Source organism: Delphinus delphis, chromosome 14, assembly GCF_949987515.2.
Source record: "Delphinus delphis chromosome 14, mDelDel1.2, whole genome shotgun sequence".
Taxonomy (NCBI): domain Eukaryota; kingdom Metazoa; phylum Chordata; class Mammalia; order Artiodactyla; family Delphinidae; genus Delphinus; species Delphinus delphis.
In genome coordinates, this window is record NC_082696.1 from 29,568,953 (window position 1) to 29,576,115 (window position 7,163).

Consider the following 7,163-nt stretch of genomic DNA (forward strand, 5'->3'; position numbering starts at 1 on the left):
AGGCCTGTGAATTGTGTATATGACCTTGCAGAGAATAAGCCCTCCTGGTATGTGGTAGACCTACTTGATTAAGGATAGAGTTTCAAATTTAATGCTATTGCTTTTGTGAGCAGAATTAAACTTAATGGTATATGAACATAAATTTTTATGATTTAACTATAGCATTTCATAAGAAATGTCCCTTTCATTTTAAAAAGGAAGGAGGAAAGAATAACAGAAACAGTAGCAATAATTTATGTGAAAATCTAAGGTCAAGTCAATTTATGCCACTGCTGATGTGTCTTCATAAAGTCTTTAAAGGAAAAAAAGATGCTCTAGTCAAACCTTTGTAGAAACAAATTCTATGTGCCTCATTCAGACCTGTAATTCTATGTGGGAAACATCTTGACTACTTTTTATTTTCTCAGTACTAAACTGAAAGAAAGTTGCAGATCAGTTGATAAGAATATTCATGTTACACTAGGGTAAACCGACACAACTTTTGCCGATGTGTTACACTGTGTTTTGGTTTTTAGTGGATGACACACTCACAGACAGCGGCAGGTATTCTGAATTGACCCCTTCCGTCAGAAGACTCATTTTTTTGCAGCCTGGATGACCCTTACAGAGACGTTGGGAGGCCAATGGTCAGAGGCAGGGCTGATGAGTGATTCACAGCCCACCCACATCCTGCTTCACCAAGGCAGTGGACATTTCTCTAGTGGGCATAGTGTCAGCTTTCACTTGAACAAAGCGTTCTGTGGCTGAACATGTAAATCAAAACGAAAACCACTGCTTCATTGGAAAACACATTCAAGTTATAAAAAAACAGATTATTAACAGCAGAACAAGCATGTTCACCTAGAGAAAAACCTTAAAAACGCAAAGTCTGATACCCGTGTAAATTGAAAGTGTCTCCGAAATATAAGTGAGCCCGTTATCATTTAAACTTGCCTCTAGAAATTCATTACACAGTCCTCATCCGTTGGTTCAACAGAAGCGTGTAGATCTGAGATTCATAACCAGCATTCAGGCTTAAAGCAACAAGAGAAAAACTGTAAAATGGATAACATCTAACTAAAGGATGAGGCTTGAAAAATAAAGGAAGAGTCTACATGTAAGTCAAATATTAAAAAGATCTGGACAGAAGTTCTCAACATTTGGGGAGCATTCTAGAATACCAGTTTCTCCCAATGTAGTCACTTGCCATCAGCCTTCATGATTTTGGCTCTTTTAGCCAAGCACTTGTTCACTGTTACATAATATGGTTCTTTAAATAGGTGCTTTTAAATTTTCTTCTGCTTCAATCCTTTTTTGGTTTTGCCTCAAACAACATTATCCAGGAAATTATAGGTTTAATGTGAAATTTTACATATTTTCCTAATATCCTTGGAAATAAATATACAACTAATAATATAAAAATAAAATGTTTGGGTACCACCTAAAATGAACTCATGTGTGACAGGTGGCAGCAACTGCCTAGGGCAACGTTTAAGGACAGGGGATCTGGGTTCGGGGGGGCAGAGCTGAAATCCTGGCTCCACTCTACTGCATAATTCTCATCTGTAAAATGGGAATAATAAAGAAGGCACAGTTGAGAAGATTGAAATTAGCTAACCCACGTAAATAATTTAAACTGTTTTGCAAGAAGTAAATAAATCCTCAGTAAATGTCAGTTGTGATGTGAGGATGATGATAATGACTGATGATGTAATTACTGATTACTTACACAGAAAGATTACAACCGTATAAAAACTGAACTGACAATTTTTATTTTAAAATATACTTTAAGGTCTCCATATACTTAAGAACATATACTTTAGATATGAAATTTCAAGATGGCTATTCTATATTGCTTTAATGCAAGTTCACTTTGAACCTATTCAGATGTGATCACAGTAATCAGACTTTGCCTCAAAATTTCAATTAAAAAAAAAAATCTACCTGTGGAAAAAAATACTTAAAAAAGCTTAACATGATAATATAGGTCCTTCTCTCTCAGAAGTACATTAAAATAAATTTACTTACTGTACATACATAAAAGCTTAAACAATATCAGCTGTTTTATTAAAATGTTTTACATGGGGGAAAAAAATTAGAATTCCTGACATTTTAACATGGTATTACTCTTCATCAGCCATGAACCGAAATCTCAGGGTGAGAAAAGGGCCAGACCAATGCTGAAAGGTTTCAAATATCAAACTATACTATTATGTCAGTGCCCTAAGATCAATTAGCACCTTTCAATGACAGAAAAGGTTACAGTGAGACTCAGAGGTACACACTCTGCAACTGTTTTAAACCACCATGTAAATGTGGTTTTGATAACTCGAAATGGTTTCTATTTTTAAATTCATCTGTTTCGTCGCTTCTTCTGGAAGAAAGAAAAGGAGCTAGGGGGGTAACGATAGTGGTATTTATTTTCAGTACCACTCTCCTAGTAGAAACCTGGATGGGACATGGTAAGAATCACAAACTTCACCAAGGCATATCCTAATGTGCAGAGCCACAAGCAATATTAGGTGACAGTAATGTTTACAAAGTCTTCGGACCTCTTAAAAGCAATCAGAGTTGCTTATACTACTTCGGAATATGTGATTCTTGTTTATTTCTTCCACTCAAGTTCAAACTAAGTGAAGCCAAGTTCACTCCATGTACAACTTAATATTCAGTGTCTCCCACGATAAAATTCATCTAACTGCAAAATGCAGTCTCATGCTAACTGCAATGAAATACACCACTGCACCTCACCCATCTCTAGAACGAGTGCCTGAAAGAGCATGTCACTTCTTAGTTCACCGGGAAAAATTCATGAGAGGAGCAGGTACACTGAAAGTCATCCTATCCCTCCTGGTGTGGATTGCATTCACCCAGTAACTGTTGTAATAAAATCCTCCAACGGTATTTCTGAATACAATTAGTTTAAGATACTCTACAGGGAGACACATTATAAGAGTTTAGAATATGTAAGAATAATATCTACTTGAAAAAGAAACTGTCATGATTAATTCTCACTGAAAAAATAACAAGGTGTTTCATAGATGTTTTGTTCAGCTCTTCAGTGAGGGGATTCAGAACATCTACTTTTGATAACACACTCTTCTGTTTGTTTCTTAGATGAGTGATCTGAAATATTTACAACGAGACAGTACCTAATTTTAGGTTTTAAGTGCTTTAACAGCTCCATGAAATATGACCAGCAGCTGCAATACAGAACTATGGTGAATAAACTTCTTGCAAAGGGGGGCCTGTTTTTACTGAATGTTCAGTGTTCCTGCATTTACCTAACAAAGGGGAAAAAAGATAATGAAAAATATAATAAATACTTGCACTCTTAAATTACTTAACATTTCACTAAGTCTTGAAAAGCATTATCTCCCCTCTTCTTGAATTCTGTATAAAAAGTGCGAGTTTCCACTGGGTGAAATAAGTATAATTTTATTATTTGTGAGTTAGAATGTGAACTTTCCAACATCCTAACTTTTCATAACAGTAGCCATGGTTTTTCTATCATTCTATTTTTCTAAAACTTCAGGATAATTTAATTTTAGTGCATAAAATTTTTTAAAATGAAATACCAAGCCACATAAATATATTTTTAGACATGGCATCAGTCATTTAGAGCTTGCAACAGAGATTGAAAACATGAAATGGGACACCTTATTTCCCGTGGCTATGTAAAATTTATTTACACCCCAAATCATAATATAAATAAAAAGAAAACTCTCAGAAATGGAGGTCTTATTTTTCTTTTCTGTTTAATTCAAAGAGGTTTTTGAAAGAAAAAAATAAATTACAGCAAAATGGCAACCTACTGATCCACCCTCAAAAAAGAAACTTTCATGAAGAGACAATTTTTTTCAACTGCTTCTACAAATCCTCTAGAATGCAGCATCTGTACTTCTTAATAAAAGTAATGATTATTTTTATACAAATTTCTTTTTATACAAATCTTAGGGTTTTTTTAAATTTTTAAACTTGAACATAAACTTAAATATTCTCTAAATGTATAAAAAAAACTTTTCATTCTGTAAAGAAGAAATTAAGTCTCTAATATCAGTAAACTACTTACTCATTAAAAAAGAATAATCAAGTAAATCTTTTAATTTCAGTTATAATCGTGAAACAACCTCTAATTACGGTGGCCTTAGGTTGACGCATACTATTTTCAGATAATTGGCAAAGGAAAACTGGCTTTTGAAAACCTATTGATTTTAGACCTTTACCTATTATGAAAGGCATGGATATATCCTTAATAATCAGAAAAAAAGGAACAGTTTTCAGACAATCTAATTATGTTACTTTCAAAGCTATAACTGTCAAGGGTTTTAACTGTCTTCTACAGCCATTTCAAAAAAAAAAACGGTTTAACTCTGAATGGCTTACAACTTTTAATGAGGCAGAACAAACTATTTTTATGGTTTATAATAACAGTAAAAGTGAGTGTAGTTGTATCTGCATCTGGTATTGTTGCCATAAAGATCAGATTCTGGCAGTCTAGCTCTACACAAAATAGTTTCCCTCTTCTTACTACTGGTATCTATTTCTTGGGATAATGTTATACCACACCCTACTATGTACCAAATATTTTGTTTTAGGATTCTCTCCCGGCCCCACCTCCTTCCTAGCTTTTGCTTCTTCAGCTATAAACTGGCCAGAAATATTTAAAAAGAAAAAAAGTTGGGGCGGGGGAGGGCAATGTTTCTGCTTAAAACCTAATTTTACCCGTGAAAGGTTACATCCCTGTCCTGAGGAGGTTTTTAAAATAAAACCCAAAACAACTCAACAGACAAAAAAAAAAAAACCATCCTCAACTTTCAAGACTGTCAGTCACCTACGTGTAAATCAAACTTCAGGAGCTGTAGAAGGGGAGCCTGCGGTGCTTAAATGCTCCTAAGACTCCCACCTAAGTCCAGAAGAAGGAGCGCCCGCTAAAACTGACATGCCCGAGGGTGCAAAAAGTGGCCGCAGAGGAGAAGAGGAACAAAATGCCATATTCGAGAAGATATGTTTCGCTCCATCAATTACGTTGATCCCAGGGTGCCAAGCCAAAACCGGTAAGGGAGAAAGAAAACTGTTAAGTATGAGCTCTTAATGTGAAACCTAACCTGTTGGTTCTCTTAGGTATCAGATTTTGGAAGTGTCTGTAATGACAGCCAGGAAAGCAAATTAATGGCCAACGGCCCACTGGGTTTGAACACAAGACTCCTGTTACCTCCTCACAGATCAAGTACACAACACACACGCACACGGAGGTGCTCCACGTGGAACTGCTCTGAAACCAAAACACACGCCCCGTCGCTATTCTGCACCTTGGCAGAAAGGTCTGAGGGACCTGCACCTTCCTCCACTGCCCTCAGATTAGGATTCATGAATGACTCTCTGCCCGCTGGGCAGTGCAGGGCACAGACGCCGGCGGCGAGGGAAGAGAAGACCTACTCCAAACGACAGCCTCCCACCCACGCGCTCACCTCAAACACAAACCCCATTAGCTTTCAAAGGAAGGGGAAAGAGAGGTGGTGGTGAGTGGAGACGGTGCCGCCCCAACTAGGAAAGGGATGACAAAAATTAAGCTGCGCTCTCCGGTTTCGCCACCGCTCAGGCGCGGCACTCGGTCGGCAAATTCCCTAATGGCTCCAAGCTGTTCCGAACACTGTTTACAAAAGAAAGAAACATCTTGAAAGTGCTACTAAACGAAAGTTCTGGCTGCTGTGCCGCGCAAAATAAAACAAGCACACACACACGATCTACTTCCAAATCTCGCTTAACAACGCTGAAGCAGCGAGCCGTTTCAAGTCCCGCAGCCGCCCAGACACCGCAGGCTTTGGAACGAGTAAACCTGCTCCCCACGGCCCCGGCCAGGTCCCTCCGTTTGGAGAAGTTATCATTCCTCCACGGCATCCGCGCCCCGGGCCAATGAACGCGAGTCCTCTGAAAAGGCGCCTCTCATTTCACGGACCCTGGCAAAAGGCAGGAGACATTCGGCCCACGCCACATAACTTTTAAAGTGGGACGGCCGCAGCTGAACAGCCCGGTTGGTGCCTCGAGATGAGAACACAAAGCATTAAACGTACACACGCACCCAGCACCGTGAAAACCCCAGGCGCCTGGGGCCCTCCATGGGACCCGGGTCAGCATCCTTGAGTCTGACTTATCTAGGGCGTCAAGGCAAAGTAACAAATGTCACAAGAAGGACGCAGGGGAGACGCAGGGGCTCGCGCCTCTGCAAGGCGGGGACGGAGTGCAGGTATGGAGCGGTGCAGCCTCTTCCGCGAGGGCTCCGCGGGGAAAGAAAGGCTCGGCAGGGACCTTCGGGGCGCCAGGGCGTCCTCCAGGGCAGAACACATCGCGGCACTCAGAGCGGCCCGGGCCCTTGGGCAGGGGGCATTCCGCAACGAAGCGCCCTCAGAGACCCCGGCCCCCACACACCTCCTTGCAGTGCGCCCACTGTCCCCAGCGCTTGACGCCCCCGGAGGAGCTGAGCGCACTTTCCGGAGAGAGTTTGCGGGATCCCTGAAACCTGGAGCCCGCGGGCCCCGGAACGGGGTGGGGGGGAGGGGGCGTCGGAAGAAGAGGCACTCACCTCCTGCCGCCCGGACCGTCTCGGGATCCCAAATTCAAGTGTCTCCCCCAGCAGCGGATCCGTGCGTCCGTATTTAGGTACTTATTCTCGTGCCTTCCAGTGTTGAAGTTTCCCCTGAACGCTGTGCCTCTGGTGAAAAGAGGACATCCCCTTCGGCCACCCCCCAACAAACAGCTTACACCAGTGGGGGAGAGACGGGGCGGGGGGAGAAGCCGGCTACGAGGGGGAGGAGGAAAGGAGAGGAGCCAAAACTCCGGATCGACGACAGAGGAAAAAAAAAAAAAAAAGCGCGCGCCCAGCCACCGCGGTCCTCACTGCCCGGCTCTTCCCCAAGCTCTTTCCCGCTCCGAAAGGGGAGCGACAACTTCACGCGGCCCGGCTCGAAGTTTTGCGCGGAAGCCGGGAGCGGCAGAGCGTGAGCCTCGCCGCGGGCAGCCTCGCACTTGCGCGCGGGGCGGGGGCGGGGGACGCCGGCGCCCGCGGCCACAGGAGGCCGCCGGGGGGGGCCCCCCCCCCGGGGCAGGCAGCGGGGGGCGGCGGCGCGCGGGGAAGCGACTCCTTTTTATTCGACCTGGAGCGATTGCCTGTTGTCATCGTTTGC

The 7,163-nt window shown here is 42.5% G+C and overlaps 1 protein-coding gene across 1 annotated transcript in view; it reads right to left on the reverse strand.

The window, feature by feature from the left end:
- Positions 1-6,900, reverse strand: part of EYA4 (EYA transcriptional coactivator and phosphatase 4) — a 259,130-nt gene extending 252,230 nt beyond the window's left edge. The window contains exon 1 of the mRNA XM_060030523.1: positions 6,563-6,900. The gene's annotated coding sequence lies outside the window, so the exon portion shown is untranslated. The remainder of the gene's footprint in view (positions 1-6,562) is intronic.
- Between the last annotated feature and the right edge of the window lie 263 nt (positions 6,901-7,163).